Raw genomic sequence first — 18,742 nt, forward strand, 5'->3', positions numbered from 1 at the left:
CATTTTTTTTGATCCATTCTGCGAATCTATATCTTTTAATTGGGGAGTTTAATCCATTTACATTCAACGTTAAAACCGTGAAGGCATTTCTTGAATCGGCCATCTTATCCTTTGGATTATGTTTGCCATATTTTTCCCTCTCTCTATTAATATCCTTTATTGTACCCATACCGAATCTCTTTAGTACTGAACCTTTCTCCAAGTCTCTCTGTCCTGTCTTTGTTTCTCTGTCTGTAGGGCTCCCTTTAGTATCTCCAGTAGGGCAGGTCTCTTGTTAGCAAATTCTCTCAGCATTTGTTTGTCTGTGAAAAATTTAAGCTCTCCCTCAAATTTGAAGGAGAGCTTTGCTGGATAAAGTATTCTTGGCTGGAAATTCCTCTCTCTCAGAATTTTAAATATATCGTGCCATTGCCTTCTCGCCTCCATGGTGGCTGCTGAGTAGTCACTACTTAGTCTTATGCTGTTTCCTTTGTATGTGGTGAATTGCTTTTCTCTTGCTGCTTTCAGAACTTGCTCCTTCTCTTCTATGTTTGACAGTGTGATCAGTATATGTCTCGGAGTGGGTTTTTTTGGATTTATTCTATTTGGAGTTCGCTGAGCATTTATGATTTGTGTATTTATGTTGTTTAGAAGATTTGGGAAGTTTTCCCCAACAATTTCTTTGAATACTCTTCCTAGACCTTTACCCTTTTCTTCCCCTTCTGGGACACCAATGAGTCTTATATTCGGACGCTTCATATTATCTATCATATCCCTGAGGTCCATTTCGAGTTTTTCAATTTTTTTCCCCATTCTTTCTTTTATGCTTTCATTTTCCATTCTGTCATCTTCCAGGTCACTGATTCGTTGTTCAACTTCCTCTAGTCTTGTACTATGAGTGTCCAGAATCTTTTTAATTTGGTCAACAGTTTCTTTAATTTCCATAAGATCATCCATTTTTTTATTTAGTCTTGCAATGTCTTCTTTATGCTCTTCTAGGGTCTTCTTGATTTCCTTCATATCCCGTACTAGGGTCTCATTGTTCATCTTTAGTTCTTTGAGTAGCTGCTCTAGGTGTGTCTCTTCTGGTCTTTTGATTTGGGTGCTTGGGCTTGGGTTATCCATATCGTCTGGTTTTTTCATATGCTTTTATAATTTTCTGTTGTTTTTGGCCTCGTGGCATTTGCTGTCCTTGATAGGGTTCTTTTAGGGTTTGTAGACCAGTTGAAGTCCTTATCTCTAATTTATCAGATCTACAGCTTCGTGGAGTACACTTTCTCTAACTAACCAGCAGGTGGCGTCCACGAGCCACCTGTTCTCCACAAGCCAGATCTCCCCTGCTTAGCCTTTTTGGTGAGTGGGGGAGTGAGTCTTGTGGGGCCCAATTGGTGTCCCAAGCTTGCGTGTGTAGGTGGTGTTGCCTGCCCTGTATGTGGGGCGTGTTTCTGGGCAGTCGGGGAGGGGGGGTGGCCCTAACAATCAAATCTCCCTGATGATCCTAGAGTTTTAAAGCTACTGCAATAGTCTAATCCTTCAGTTCAGTCCTGCCACAGTTTGTCTCTGCCACTGACCCACAAGTCTTTGGTATTGGCGTATGGCTCCTGAGACTTGCAAGTGGGCCCCTCTTCCAGGCTGTGCACCCCGGGTCCTCTGTTGAGGGATGACTGTGCTATGTCACAGGTGAGTGCCGTCCCCCCAGGGCAGTTCTGGGCTGCTGGGCTGTGTTGGGAGGCTCCCAGTCTGCTCAAATGATGGCTGAATGGGGCTCTGTTAATTCACACTGCTCCCCCTTCCCAGCTCTGGGACATTCAGCTGAGGTTGCAGGGAAGGCTAATGTCCACGCCCAGTTTTGTGGTGTGTGCCTGTTATTTGAAGCACTTCCGTCACACTGGGTTGTCTGGGGCAGCTCTGGGCTATGGGGCTGGCGATGGGCAGGAGTGTTTCCTGTCCACCAGGATGGTGGCTGTGAGCGGACACCCCCCTTTTCTTGGGAAGTTGTGTTGTTTAGTGAATTTTCTCAGCCACTGGATTATTGCCTTTTGTCTCAGAGCTCTCTTATTTTTGCTCTTGACTTGACGTGCCCAAATTTCAATTCTTTGAAGCTTTCTGTATTGAGCTTCTTAGAGTAATTGTTTTAGAAAAAGCAAAAAGGATTTAAAAAAAAAAAAAAAACAAAAAAACGGCCCTCCTCAGAGATCTAATGGGTTATTGAAATGCTAATAGACAAAGCAACCAGGGCCATTAAGGAAAGGTGCCCTGGGCAGAGAGATCAGCCTTGCTTTGGGATTTGCATATGCGCCTCAAGGCCTGATCTCCGCCCTTCCCCTTTCTGTGTTCACCAGAACTCCAAAAATCCTCTGCTTTTACTTTGGAGCTTCTCGTGTTGTTTTCCTTCTATGCCCGTCTCCTCTCTGCTGGGCTGGCTGCTCTCAGAGTCTCTGGTGTCTGGCCTCAGTCTATCTATGGTTGGAGTTTGAATCAGTAGAATGAGTTTCCGATGAGAGCAGCCACTGCAATTCTCCCTTCTCCTTCCTGGAGCTGACAGCCCCTCCTCCCCCGGGACTGAGCCTGGCAGGGAGGGGCGCGGGTCCCCTGGCCGCAAAAACTTACAGATTTCGGTGATCTCAGCAGTTCCACGTTTTCATGAGTGTTGTATGAAGTATGCCCAAAGACAGATTGCTCTGTGGTGTCCAGTCCACGCAGTTCCTGGCTTTTTACCTACTTTCCTGGAGGAGTAACTAAAACATACAGCTCACCAGTCTGCCATCTTGCCCCGCCTCCTCTTTACCTTTTTGAGAAATTCCTTTGAGGTGCAGAAACTTCTAAGCTTGAGGAGTTCCCATTTATCTATTTTCTCTTTTGTTGCTTGTGCTTTGGGTGTAAAGTCTAGGAAGTGGCCGCCTAATACAAGGTCTTGAAGATGTTTTCCTACATTATCTTCTAGGAGTTTAATGGTACTTTCTTTTATATTGAGATCTTTGGTCCATTTTGAGTTAATTTTTGTGTAGGGGGGTGAGGGTAGGGGTCCTCTTTCATTCTTTTGGATATGGATATCCAACTCTCCCAGCCCCATTTGTTGAAAAGACCATTATGGCTCAGTTCGGTGACTTTGGGGGCCTTATCAAAGATCAGTCGGCCATAGATATGAGGGTCTATCTCTGAATTCTCAATTCGATTCCATTGATCTATATGTCTATCTTTGTGCCAGTACCATGCTGTTTTGGCAACTGTGGCTTTATAATAAGCTTCAAAGTCAGGGAGTGTAAGTCCTCCCACTTCGTTTTTCTTTTTTAGAGTGTCTTTAGCAATTCGAGGCATCTTCCCTTTCCAAATAAATTTGATAACTAGCTTTTCCAAGTCTGCAAAGTAGGTTGTTGGAATTTTGATTGGGATTGCATTGAATCTGTAGATGAGTTTGGGTAGAATTGACATCTTAATGACATTTAGCCTTCCTATCCATGAACATGGAATATTTTTCCATCTTTTAAGGTCCCCTTCTATTTCTTTAGTAGAGTTATGTAGTTTTCTTTGTATAGGTCTTTTACATCTTTGGTTAAGTTTATTCCTAGGTACTTGATTTTTTTAGTTGCTATTGAAAATGGTATCTTTTTCTTGAGTGTCTCTTCAGTTTGTTCATTTCTAGCATATAGAAACATTACTGACTTATGTGCATTAATCTTGTATCCCGCTACTTTGCTAAATTTGTTTATTAGCTCTAGTAGGTGTATCGTTGATTTCTCAGGGTTTTCTAGATATAAGATCATATCATCTGCAAACAATGACAGTTTTACTTCTTCTTTTCCAATTTGGATGCCTTTTATTTCTTTGTCTTGCCGGATTGCCCTGGCTAGCACTTCCAGCACAATGTTGAATAACAGTGGTGACAGCGGGCATCCTTGTCTTGTTCCTGATCTTAGAGGGAAGACTTTCAGTCTCTTACCATTGAGTACTATGCTGGCTGTGGGTTTTTCATATATGCTCTTTATCATGTTGAGGAAGTTTCCTTCAATTCCTACCTTTTGAAGTGTTTTTATCAAAAACGGATGTTGGATTTTGTCAAATGCTTTTTCAGCATCTATTGAGATGATCAATTGATTTTTCCCTTTCGAGTTTTTAATGTGTTGTAATACATTGATTGTTTTTCTTATGTTGAACCATCCTTGCATGCCTGGAATGAACCCCACTTGGTCATGGTGTATGATTTTTTTAATGTGTCTTTGGATTCGATTTGCAAGTATTTTGTTGAGGATTTTTGCATCTATATTCATTAGGGAGATTGGCCGGTAGTTTTCCTTTTTTGTAGCATCTTTGCCTGGTTTTGGTATTAGATTGATGTTAGCTTCATAAAATGAGTTAGGTAGTCTTCCATTTTTTTCAATGTTTTGAAAGAGTTTGAGTAAGATTGGTGTCAGTTCTTTCTGGAAAGTTTGGTAGAATTCCCCTGTGAAGCCATCTGGCCCTGGGCATTTATTTGTGGGAAGATTTTTGATGACTGATTGGATCTCTTTGCTTGTGATGGGTTGGTTGAGGTCTTCTATTTCTTCTCTGGTCAGTCTAGGTTGTTCATATGTTTCCAGGAAATTGTCCATTTCTTCTACATTATCCAGTTTGTTGCCATACAATTGTTCATAATATCCTCTTATAATTTTTTTAATTTCTTCAGGATCTGCAGTTATGTCACCTTTTTCATTCATTATTTTGTTTATATGGGTCTTCTCTCTTTTTGATTTTGTCAGTCTAGCTAGGGGCTTGTCAATCTTGTTGATCTTCTCAAAGAACCAACTTTTGGTGATATTTATCCTCTCTATTGTTTTTTTGTTCTCTATGTCATTTATTTCTGCTTTAATCCTTGTTATTTCTTTTCTTCTACTTGGTTTAGGATTGGTTTGCTGTTCATTTTCTAGCTTCTTCAGTTGATCCATTAGTTCTTTGATTTTGGCTCTTTCTTCCTTTTTAATATATGCGTTTAGTGCTATAAATTTCCCCCTTAGCACTGCTTTTGCTGCATCCCATAGGTTTTGGTATGTTGTGTTCTCATTTTCATTCGTCTCTATATATTTAGCAATTTCTCTTGCTATTTCTTCTTTAACCCACTGATTGTTTAGGAGTGTGTTGTTTAACCTCCAGGTATTTGTGAATTTCCTAAGTCTCTGATGGTTATTGACTTCTAATTGTATTCCATTGTGGTCAGAGAATGTGCTTTGAATAATTTCAATCTTTTTAAATTTATTGAGGCTTGTTTTATGTCCCAGCATATGATCTATTCTGGAGAATGTTCCGTGAGCACTAGAAAAGTATGTGTATCCTGGTGATTTGGGATGTAATGTCCTGTAGATGTCTGTTAAATCTAATTCATTTATCAGATTGTTTAGGTTTTCAATTTCCTTATTGGTTTTCTGTCTGGTTGATCTATCTATAGGAGAGAGTGATGTGTTGAAGTCTCCCACAATTATTGTGGAAACATCAATTGCTTCCTTTAGTTTTGCCAGTGTTTCTCTCATGTATTTTGTGGCACCTTGATTGGGTGCATAGACATTTACGATTGTTATTTCTTCTTGCTGAATTGCCCCTTTTATTAGTATGTAGTGGCCTTCTTTGTCTCTCAAAACATCCCTGCATTTGAAGTCTATTTTATCTGAGATTAATATTGCTACACCTGCTTTCTTTTGGCTGTAGCTTGCATGAAATATTTTTTTCCATCCTTTCACCTTCAGTTTCTTTGTGTCCCTGTGTCTAAGATGAGTCTCTTGTATGCAACATATTGATGGTTCATTTTTTTTGATCCATTCTGCAAATCTATATCTTTTAATTGGGGAGTTTAATCCATTTACATTCAACGTTATAACCGTGAAGGCATTTCTTGAATAGGCCATCTTATCCTTTGGATTATGTTTGCCATATTTTTCCCTCTCTCTATTAATATCCTTTATTGTACTCATACCGAATCTCTTTAGTACTGAACCTTTCTCCAAGTCTCTCTGTCCTGTCTTTGTTTCTCTGTCTGTAAGGCTCCCTTTAGTATCTCCAGTAGGGCAGGTCTCTTGTTAGCAAATTCTCTCAGCATTTCTTTGTCTGTGAAAAATTTAAGCTCTCCCTCAAATTTGAAGGAGAGCTTTGCTGGATAAAGTATTCTTGGCTGGAAATTCCTCTCACTCAGAATTTTAAATATATCGTGCCACTGCCTTCTTGCCTCCATGGTGGCTGCTGAGTAGTCACTACTTAGTCTTATGCTATTTCCTTTGTATGTGGTGAATTGCTTTTCTCTTGCTGCTTTCAGAACTTGCTCCTTCTCTTCTATGTTTGACAGTGTGATCAGTATATGTCTCGGAGTGGGTTTTTTTGGATTTATTCTATTTGGAGTTCGCTGAGCATTTATGATTTGTGTATTTATGTTGTTTAGAAGATTTGGGAAGTTTTCCCCAACAATTTCTTTGAATACTCTTCCTAGACCTTTACCCTTTTCTTCCCCTTCTGGGACACCAATGAGTCTTATATTCGGATGTTTCATATTATCTATCATATCCCTGAGGTCCATTTCGAGTTTTTCAATTTTTTTCCCCATTCTTTCTTTTATGCTTTCATTTTCCATTCTGTCATCTTCCAGGTCACTGATTCGTTGTTCAACTTCCTCTAGTCTTGTACTATGAGTGTCCAGAATCTTTTTAATTTGGTCAACAGTTTCTTTAATTTCCATAAGATCATCCATTTTTTTTATTTAGTCTTGCAATGTCTTCTTTATGCTCTTCTAGGGTCTTCTTGATTTCCTTCATATCCCGTACTATGGTCTCATTGTTCATCTTTAGTTCTTTGAGTAGCTGCTCTAGGTGCTGTGACTCTTCTGGTCTTTTGATTTGGGTGCTTGGGCTTGGGTTATCCATATCGTCTGGTTTTTTCATATGCTTTATAATTTTCTGTTGTTTTTGGCCTCGTGGCATTTGCTGAACTTGATAGGGTTCTTTTAGGGTTTGTAGACCTATTGAAGTCCTTATCTCTAATTTATCAGATTTACAGCTTCGTGGAGTACACTTTCTCTAACTAACCAGCAGGTGGCGTCCACGAGCCACCTGTTCTCCACAAGCCAGTTCTCCCCTGCTTAGCCTTTTTGGTGAGTGGGGGAGTGAGTCTTGTGGGGCCCAATTGGTGTACCAAGCTTGCGTGTGTAGTTGGTGTTGCCTGCCCTGTATGTGGGGCGTGTTTCTGGGCAGTCAGGCAGGGGGGGTGGCCCTAACAATCAAATCTCCCTGATGATCCTAGAGTTTTAAAGCTGCTGCAATAGTCTAATCCTTCAGTTCAGTCATGCCACAGTTTGTCTCTGCCACTGACCCACAAGGCTTTGGTATTGGCGTATGGCTCCTGATACTTGCAAGTGGGCCCCTCTTCCAGGCTGTGCACCCCGGGTCCTCTGTTGAGGGATGACTGTGCTATGTCACAGGTGAGTGCCGTCCCCCCAGGGCAGTTCTGGGCTGCTGGGCTGTGTAGGGAGGCTCCCAGTCTGCTCAAATGATGGCTGAATGGGGCTTTGTTAATTCACACTGCTCCACCTTCCCAGCTCTGGGACATTCAGCTGAGGTTGCAGGGAAGTCTAATGTCCACGCCCAGTTTTGTGGTGTGTGCCTGTTATTTGAAGCACTTCCGTCACACTGGGTTGTCTGGGGCAGCTCTGGGCTATGGGGCTGGCGATGGGCAGGAGTGTTTCCTGTCCACCAGGATGGTGTCTGTGAGCGGACACCCCCCTTTTCTTGGGAAGTTGTGTTGTTTAGTGAATTTTCTCAGCCACTGGATTATTGCCTTTTGTCTCAGAGCTCTCTTAGTTCTGCTCTTGACTTGACGTGCCCAAATAGCAATTCTTTGAAGCTTTCTGTATTGGGCTTCTTAGAGTAATTGTTTTAGAAAAAGAAAAAAGGATTTAAAAAAAAAACAAAAAGAAAACAAAAAAAAAAAACTGCCCTCCTCAGAGATCTAATGGGTTATTGAAATGCTAATAGACAAAGCAACCAGGGCCATTAAGGAAAGGTCCACAGGGCAGAGAGATCAGCTTTGCTTCGGGATTTGCATATGCGCCTCAAGGCCTGAGCTCCGCCCTTCCCCTTTCTGTGTTCACCAGAACTCCAAAATTCCTCTGCTTTTATTTTGGAGTTTTTCGAGTTGTTTTTTTTCTATGCCTGTCTCCTCTCTGCTGGGCTGGCTGCTCTCAGAGTCTCTGGTGTCTGGTCTCAGTCTATCTATGGTTGGAGTTTGAATCAGTAGAATGAGGTTCCGATAAGAGCAGCCACTGCAGTTCTCCCTTCTCCTTCCCAGAGCTGACAGCCCCTCCTCCCCCGGGACTGAGCCTGGCAGGGAGGGGCGCGGGTCCCCTGGCCGCAAAAACTTACAGATTTCGCTGATCTCAGCAGTTCCACGTTTTCATGAGTGTTGTATGAAGTATGCCCAAAGACAGATTGCTCTGTGGTGTCCAGTCCACGCAGTTCCTGGCTTTTTACCTACTTTCCTGGAGGAGTAACTAAAACTTACAGCTCACCAGTCTGCCATCTTGCCCCGCCCCCTGCTTAGACTCTTATATTGCTCATTTATTTTTTCCCTGGTATCTTTAGTCCTTTCTGTTTCCTTCATCTCCTTGAGAATTTTAATGCTGTGTTCTTAAATGATTTGTTTGGTATGTTCACATTCCTGTTTTCTTCATTGGTGTCTTCTATACTTTCATCCTTTTCCTTTGTATGGGTCATCATTTCCTGTTATTTGTTTGTCTTGTATTCTTTTCTTGCACAGTGTACATTTTAATATGTTAATTGTAATTTACTCCAAGATGTCTGTTTCATGGTTTTTTAACCAGCTGATGATAAGACAGAGATTTTCTCAAGCTTCAGCCCTCCTACCAGGAAGGCCTGCCCAAGGAAAGTCACTGTCCAGTGCTTTCCCTATTTTCCCAGGCCTCCGTCCTATACTGGGGTTTTGCTTTTTAGTTATTTTGGAATTTCCCTGCTTACAGGAGTTTTGTTTTCCCTTCTATTTCTCAAGAAAAAAAAATCCCTCTCCAGAGTATTTGTCATCACCAGGCCTTTGTCTCAGATAGGACTCTATAGCTTCCTACACACCTTTAATTGTCTCATGCTACTTTTGTTTGGAGGGAAAACCCTGGTTGTCAGGTCACCCTGAAGAGGACTTTCCCAAGCCACTCTTTCCCAGCCAAATTAGGGCCAGGGATCAAAAACGGGGCCACATTCCATCTCCAAATTGTCCTGGGGAGGGGACACAAAACAACACCAAAATCTTCTCTGATCACTCCCCAAAGCTGAGTTTTCCTGACCTGCCCATTAAATCCAGCCCTTATGCTAAATATTTCCTGCATCCCCAAGGAAGCATTACATCTTTAAATCTCTACTACCTCCACCCCTGTCCAGGGAGGGTGGAAACAATGGCTGCCACAGCCTTTGTCTAGAGTAGGTTGAAACAATAGCTGCCCTCCAAGTGAGGAACCAGTGATCAGAATTCTCTGTTCAAAAGCCATGATCAGCAATTGCCTGTTCCAACCCTTGTTCTTGGGGAAGAAATTTTACTTCCCTTTTTGTAATCAGCATCTAGTCAGGGATTGGGCCTCATCATGGCATACTGTGAGAATGAAGGATGGGCACCAGTAGTTGCTTGATGGAGACAGCAATTTACAATTCTTTGCTGTAATTTATCAGTCTCCTCCCTCTGCGCTTCTCTGGGTACTGGTCAGGGTTCTTCTGCCCTCAGGAATTTCAAAAAAAGTTGTTTCAGAAAGGTCTTGCCTGTTTAATATTTGTTTAGGTGGGAGTACTGAGTCATAGAGCTTCCTATTCCACCATCTTCCTTTAGTAATAATCCCATAAGTAATAAAGGTTTAAGTTTTAGTAACATAGCTTTCAGATTCATCAACAGTAATGAAAAGATCCTTCAAATCTGGCTCATCTTCCAACTTGGTTTGGTGTTTCATTATAAAGTGGATGCTGGAATCACAGGTCTGAAAGAAATCATCCTTACTGAGCAACTCTGAGTCATCCTTGCCATTGTCCAGATCCTACAACCCAGCCTGCAGCTAGCTGATGAACTGCTTCTGCCAGAGGAGAAGTGCCATCCCTGGTGTCACCCCACTGGCACCCCCAGCCAGGAGACCAGAGAAGCATGTCAAATCAGGAAACAATTCCTTTTATTTTCAACTTTCTCCTCCACCCCTGCTCTAGAAAATCATTAATCTAATTTCTGTTTTCATAGGTCTGCTTATGTCAAGTCATCTTAAAGAACTGCAAGTTAATTTTTAGAGTAAATTTGGAAATTGGGAAATGTGCATCTTCCATTTTTTTTTCAAATTTTCAAAATTATTTAACCTATTATGGGTCATTTGAGTTTGTACATGAATTTTATGATCATCTTGTCAATTGCTGCAAAAAAAGCCAAATGGGATATTGATAACTATTTTAATCTCTATATAAATTTGGGCATTATTGCCACCTTCACAATATTATATTTCAAATCCATGATGTGTTGAATTTCTATTTATTCATTCAGATATTTTTTATTTTACTTTAACAATGTTTTTTGGTATTCAAAGAAAATATTTTACTTCATTCTTAGTTTATGCTTTTATTTTTATTTTAAATCAAATTCTTATTGTAAATTTAAGTTTTCATGTGTTCTTTGCTAGTTTATAGAAACACAGTTGATTTTTGTATGTTAGTCTTGTACCCCACAACATTGCTGAACTCAGGTTTTACTTTTGGGGGTTTATAAAATTGGATTCCTTAGGATTTTCTATTTACAAGATCATGTCACCTGCAAATAGAGATGTTTTACTCTTTCCTTTCCAATATGGATGGGTTTTATTTCATTCACTGGCCTAACTACCCTGGTTAGAGCTTCCAGTAAAATGTTGAATTGAAGTGGTTTATGTGTGGATATACTTGTCTTCTTGTTCTTAGAGGGAAAGCCATCAGTCTTCTACCTTTAAGTATTTTGTTACCTGTGTTTTTCCAAAGCTGCCCCTTTATGAGCTTGAACAGCTTCCCTTCTATTCTCTTTTGCTCCACTTTTAATCATGATTGTAGGCTGAATTTTGTCAAACATTCTTTGCCTCTATTGAGATGAGCAAGTGTGATTTTTCCCCTTTATTCTATTGATATGGTCTATTAATGGATTTTTATATAGCAAAATCAACTTATATTCTTGTATTAAACTCACCTTACGTTCTTCACTATAGCCACTTGGTTATAGTGTATAACATATATTTATATGTTGCTGGATTCTATTTGCTAATATTTGTTGAGGGTTTTGCATCTCTATTCTTAAAAGACATTAATCTGTCATTTTATTTACTAGTCATATATTTGTCTGATTTTAAAAACAGGATAATGCTGGCCTCAAGGAATGACTGGAAAGTGTTCCTTGCTCTTTAGTAATTTACAAGAATTTGTGTAGAATTTCATATTTTAATTATAAACATTATATATTACAAAATCCATTGTTATTGTTTTTCTGTGTAAAGTCAATTTCCTTTTAAAGAAATAATATAATAACTGAAACATCTGAAATAAGTAGCTTCATAGTTCCTGTTACCAGTGTTCTTCATTTCTTGTCTATATCCATATTTCATTTTGTTTCATTACTCTTCAGCCTGAAATCTTCCTTTAGTGTTCCTTTGGAGAGCAAATCTGTTCATGATTGATTCTTTCAACATTTATTAAGCTAAAATATCTTTATTTTGCCTTAGATTTTTAAAGGTTTCTGAGGCAGTTTTTTTCTCCTGCTTTATATTTTCAAATATTGCATCTTGGTCTTCTTGCTTGCTTTTTTTCAATAAGAAATTTTCTATTGTCCTTGTTTTTTTTCTTTTAAATGTACTGTTTCTTCCTCTGGTTTCTCTTCTATCTTTTTATCCATTGATTTTGAGTATATAATTATTATATAAATCCAGAAAAAACATACAATATTGAATGTGTTTTAGCATCCCCATCTATGGGAGAAAGAGAAATGGCAATGGGAAAGAAGAAGACATTTGGTACTCCCAGGGCACAGAGATTAGTGTTTGTATCCAGGCAGATAAAAAAGTGGTACATGCAAAATATTGTAATGCATATAAGAAAACAAACTTTTTTATGAGTCAATATTCAAAATAAATACTAATCATTCAGAGAGACACAGGATGAGAAAATAGTAATAAAGTTGCTGAATTTCACCATTGACATTCCTGTACATGAGATAATGTGTAGCAGGTGATGGGTTGAATTTAAGAGAATTCAAATTTGGGTAGAAAAGAAACTAGTGATAATAGCAGATAGGACAAGAAAACATAGATATTAACACATACTCTTTGATCCCTACCTGAGAGAAAATATACTTTTCTCTCAGCACTCTTAAAAATTACTTATATAATTATTATGCACCACTTTATTAAATGTACAGTTAAATTATCTCATTCTTTATTGAGGTTGGGAAGCTTATGTTAACAACAAAAGGATTTTGCTATTTTCCTGATGGCCAGATATAAAAATAACCATTGTTTCAGTTTGCTACAGCTGCCAGAATGCAATATATCAGCATAGACTTTTACAATAGGATTTATCAGTTTACAAATTTACAGTTATAAGGCCATAAGAATGTCTAAATTAAGGCATCAAGAGGGAAAATACCTTCACTGAAAAAAACCCTTCTGGCATCCAAGTTTCCTCCATCACATGGGAAGGTGCATGGTTGGCACCTGCTGGTCTTTTTCTCCTGGATTTCATTGCTTTCAGCTTCTGGGAGCCCTTGCTTGCCTCTCTGGGACTTTTCTCTCTGAGTTCTCTCCAAATCTCTCTGGGTGTTTCTGTTTGAGCTCTTTGGGCTTTTTGTTTTATTCTCATAAAGGACTCCAGTAAAGGACTAAGATCCACCTTGAATTTGATGGGTCACATCTCAATTGAAACAGCCTAATCAACAGGTCTCCCCCCACAATAGGTCTGCCCCCACAGGAATGGATTAAAGGAACATGGCCTTTTCTGAGCCTTGTTTGAGCTTGAGCTTTTACAGCTTCAAACCAACACAACCTTGAATATTTCTAATAATTAATTGTACAATTAAACACACTATGACAGTCATGATTTGAGGACTAAATTGGACAAAACCCATAAGCAGTTCTGAAATAAAAATTGCTGTATAATGAATAATGATTATCAAATGTAGATTTCTGTGTGTATTTGTGTTATAAATCTCACTTATTCTTTTTGTTTAACTCAAAGCAAGAACAAGGGTGCTGAAATACATGAATTTCATTTTTGTGGCTGTAGCTACTGCATTGCACCATCACATTTTCTTTGTTCCTTATTTCATGAATGCCTGAGCTGTTCCAACTTACAGCCTTCCTATGATATTGTTTCCCAAAATATCGATGCCCATATGCTCTCATTAGTAATTCATTATCATTATGCTTACACCATGTTTTTACTAGAAAATGGTGGAATCCACTTGCATTTCCACCATTCTCAGTTTTATAACTTTATTCTTTTTGTTCAGATTTTCATGTTTCAGATTGCTAGTTCATTAGCACTTCTCATAACGGAGAGCATATATTTAAAAATATATGCCCATTTCTATTAATATTCTGACAGTGCTCCTTTGATAGGAAAATGCTAATATTATCTTTATTAGTGTATATTTCTTTTTCCTTTTCAATTGGGACCAAGGGAAACTATCTCCTATTCTGACTTTCATGTGTCAGTTTTTCTGTTTGTCTTTATATGTAGAGAAATCTTTTATTTTAATATCCAAAAATTGTTACCAAATAATTGTCTCCCTTGTATCTTCTGGGATAGACACTTTTTAGGGAGTTGTGTAAACCCAAGATTTCAAAACTGTTTCTTTTTCCTCCTAATTTTGTAGTTGTATTCTTTGAATTTACATTTTTGATCTTTCTGCTCTTCACCATTTTAAAGTGGAACACAAAAGGATAAAGGTGACTTTTTGCCACTGTAGATCCAGCATTCTTGTCACCATTTACCAAGCAATCTACATTCCTTTTGCTCTAGGCACACCCTTTATCAAGAAATTAATTACCACAAACATATGCACCTATATCTGAGCATGCTGTTCTTTTCTTGGTTATATTTATTCCCACATCAGTACTATATCATATTATGTATTAAGAATTTTGCAATCTTAATATCTGTTGTGTAATGGCCCTTTCTTTGATCCATTTTGCATCCATGCCAATTTTAGGAGATAATTCAGTTGCTCAGTAATTAAGTGCATTTAAGTTGGTGATTCCTTTTAGTTTGTGCATATTTTTGAGGCAAATATTAACTTAGAGTATATTTTAGTCTTCTCTCTAAATGTGGAATTTTCTGAATAGCAATTCATATATTTCTACAGAAATTTTGTGGGTTATTTTGGGGATACTTTTATATTTTAATTATGACTGATTTTTGTTATTCCCTTGGTGTATCATAGATTTAATGGAACTTATGATAATTTATAAATTATTTATTTTGTTTGCCATTATAATCTGTGGTGAAAATATCATTTTAACAAGTAATATTTAAGTCTTTAAAATTATTTTAAGATATCATGACAAAGTTAACAATACATCTAGGCTATCAATGGAATCATCTGTATCATTGTTATTGTTATTTTTACTAGGCCTGCTGAAATAGAGTATGTTTAACAGTCAATTAGATTTAAAGCCTATATTCTCTCAGAATGGTGGTTCATGTTTTAGAAACACATTTTATGATCAATAGTGTAATCCAACAGCCTGAATCTGCCATAGAAGCTCTATTTTAATTATTTATTTGTTCATTTTCATATTAGGTAATCCCAGGACTATTGTGGAATCCTGATTTAAACACCATTATGTTCCTAAATCTTCTATTCAGATGTATATTTAGTTACAGAAGTAATACTTGTTATTTGCTAAAAGAGACTATAATTAACACCACAGCATTTAATGGTTCCCCCTAAAGAATTCCCAAAATTCCTTTGAAAATACACAGAAGTCAATATATTATCAATAACTCCAAAATCCATTTTTAGACAAGCAACTGTACATGTATGTCCAACAAGCAAATTTCAGTACAGTGCTCATTGAAACCACTCCCGGATACTGAAAACACATTGTAATAAAAAACTTCCTTTACCTTTAATATGGTATGTTTGTATCTTTGGCCATTTATATTAATGGAAAGGAAATTTTTTGGCTTCCCTTTTTTCTCTCTGTTTAATTATTTTATCACAGTAACATATATACAATGAAAATTTCCAATTTATTCACTTTCTAGTGTACAATTCAGTGGTATTGATAACACAATATTGCTTTAACATCACCAACATCCATTACCCCAACATTTTTATCATCTTAAATAGAAATTCTGAACCAATTAGGCAATTGCTCCCTTTCCCACTCCCTGTATGTGTCACCTGGTAACCCATAATCTAGCCTCTTTGTGATATTTTCTGAGCCAAGGTTTTTCAGATAAGCAAACTCATAAAATTTGTCTTTTTTTGTCAAGCTTATTTCATTCAACATGACATCTTCAAAGATCATCTGTGTTGTAGAGTGTTTCAGAAATTCATTCTTTTTTATGGCTGAATAATATTCCATTGTATCTCTATAACACATTCATTTATCCATCTTTTGTTGGATACCTGAGTTTTAGGGAATAGTGCTGATATAAATATTGGTGTGCAAATATCTGAGTCCTTGATTTAAACTTTTTTGGGTATATATCAGAAAGTGGCGTTGCTGTGTCCTAAGGTAATTATAATTTCAAATTTCTGAATACCCACAGTGACTGCACCACTTTACAATGCCACCAACAATTTACAAGGGTTCCAATTTCTCTGCATCTTTGCTAACACTGATTTCTATTTGTTTAAGTAATACCCATTCTAATAAGTGTGAAGTGACATGTCATTGTGGTTTTGATCTGCATTTCCTTGATGATCAGTGATGTTGTGCATCCTTTCATATGCCTGCTGACCGTTGAAATATCTCTTTTAGAGAAATGTCTATTCAGCTCCTTTGACTATTTTAAATTATATTATTTGTCTTTTTGTTGTTGAGTCATAGCAGTTCTTCATATATTCTTGTTATTAAACTCTTACCTGATATATAGTTAACAATTATTTTCTTCCATTCTATAGGGTGTCTTTCAATTTATTGATACTGTCCTTAGATTTACAAAACTTTAAAATTATAAAGTCCATTTTACCTATTTTTCTTTAACTTCTCATGCTCCTTTGGTGTCTTATCCAAGAAATCACTATGAAATCAAAGGTTTTTAAGCCCTCCTTATGTTTTCTTTGTGTTTTATTGTTTTTGTGCTTATGATTAGGTCTTTGATCCATTTAGGGTAATTTATTGCCTATTCTGTGATATAAATGTCCTCTATGTACTAGCTGCTCTCTAGGTTGTTACAGTCTTTGGTTGGGGAAGTGAAAAGGAAGGAATAAAGGTCCTAAATGGTGAGTACATTGGTAATAACCAGAGTTGCCCTGTTGATATGGGCCAATGAATATTTGAACAACCATTTCCTATAGTAAACATTTTTGTTCCTTAATGAATTTTTATTGAAATAAACATTTTTACTTTAAAAAGTTTTATTGAGATGTAATTCACAATATTTTTCAGTTCATCCATTTAAAGTGAAAGATTTAATGTTTTTAGTGTAGTCACAGTGCTGTGTGAGCATTACACAATCAATTTTGAACATTTTTTTTCATCCTAAAAAGACTCTGAGATCCACTAGTAATTAATCCCAAATTTACTAGCTCTAGCTCTAGGCAACCAAACAGTTGGAGGAAACCACTACACTATTTTCTGTTATTATAGATTTGCTTGTTCTGGATCTTAAAAAAAAAAAAAAGGCTGTATCAAAAGAATGTTTTGTGAGTGACTTTTTTACTGAGCATCATGTTTTCAAATTTTGCCAAGGTTTCAGCATGTTTCAGTACTCTGTCTCTTGACTGATAACAGACAATTATATGGACATAGATTTTATTTATCCATTTATCAGGTGACAGGCATTTGGTTTGCTCCCCATTTTAGGCTGTTTTGAATAATGCTGGAATGTATATTCCTGTACAGGTTTCTTGTTGATACATTTTCATATTTCTTGAGTATTTATCCAAGAGTGGAATTACTTGGCTGCTTGATAATTCTTTTTAATCATTTGAGACACTGACTGGTTGTTTTCCAAAGAGGCTGAGCCACTTTTAATTCTCCTCTGTAATATATAAGAGCTACAATTTCTCCATATCCTGCCAACACTTCTTCTTTTCCTGTTTTTACTTTGCTTTTAAAAAAAAATCATCAAATTTTGTGTAAATTTGAATGACATTGTGGTTTAATTTCAGTTTTCCTAATGGCTAATGGTGTTCCACATTTTTAAGTATACATAATGACTATTTTTCTTCTGTTGGAAAAGTCCTCTATTTAAATCCAATGCTCATTTTTATTCATGAACCATAAAATCCATCCAAACTGTGTAATCAATGCCATTGCCCATTTTAATTGTCTTTGTCCTTTTTATTATTGATCTATAAGAAATCTTTAAAGATTAGATATAACCTCTTATTAAATGTATAATTTGAAAATATTTCTTCCCATTTTTAGGTTGTTGTTTCTCACTCTTGATTATTTGATGTACAAAGGACTTTTTCTCCCAATTTTAATGAAGTCCAATTTACTTACATTTACTTTTGTCACCAGTGCTGTGGTTGTGATATCTAAAAAACCATTGCCTATCCCAAATGTCACAAAAATGTACTCCTATGTTTTCTTCAAAGAATTTTATAGTTTTAACTTTAATATTTAATTATTTCACCATTTAGAGTTAATTTTTGTATTTGGTGTGATGTAAGGGCTCAACTTCCATCTTTTGCATCTAGTTTTCCAAGGACCATTTGTCAAAAAGACAATTCTGTCCCTACTGAGTTGCCTTAGCACCTTTTCTAAACACCAATTGACCATTAATGTAAGGGTTTATTTCTGAGCTCTGAATACTATTGCAATAATGTATATGCTTTTCCTTATCCCAGTATCATACAGTTGATAACAGCAGCTTTGCAGTAAATTTTGAAATCTTGAAGTGTATCCTCCAAATTTGCATTTCTTCTCATGATTATTTGACCTATTCTGTATTTGCATATGAATTATAGGTTTAGCATGTGAAATTCTGCAAAAACATTAACTGAAATTTAATGGAGATTTCATTAAATCTGTGGATCAATATGGGGAGTATTGCCAACTTAAAGGTATCAAGACTTCCCATCCATGAACTTGCAATACATTTCCCACTTTTTAATTTAAATTTTAAAATTTCTGTTACTGATGGTTTTAGTAAACAGAGCCAGATTATATGTCTTGAACCTCTTTTGTTAGCTTTATTACTAAGTAATTTTCTCCATTGTAAATAGATTATTTTTCTTAATTTCATTATCAGGGTATTCAATCATTCCTAGTGGAATTGAAAGCCAATTGCTGTTTTAATTGTTTTACATTGTAACCTTACTGAACTCTTTTGTGAGTTCTAACAGTATATTTGTGTGTGCCTTATGATTTTCTATATCCAAGATCTTATTTGCAAATAAAAGAAATTTTACATCTTGCTTTCCTGTGGATAATTATTTCATTTGCTTGCTCAATTTCTCTGGCTAGAGCCTACAGAAAAATGTTCTAATGAACATCCTAGTTTAGTTTTCTGATGTTGGGGGAGTTAGCATTCTCTGTTTCACCCCTAACTTGGATGTTAGCTGTGTATTTCTATAGAGGCTC

The sequence above is a fragment of the Choloepus didactylus genome, chromosome 16 (assembly GCF_015220235.1).
Source record: "Choloepus didactylus isolate mChoDid1 chromosome 16, mChoDid1.pri, whole genome shotgun sequence".
In the NCBI taxonomy this organism is placed as follows: Eukaryota; Metazoa; Chordata; class Mammalia; order Pilosa; family Megalonychidae; genus Choloepus; species Choloepus didactylus.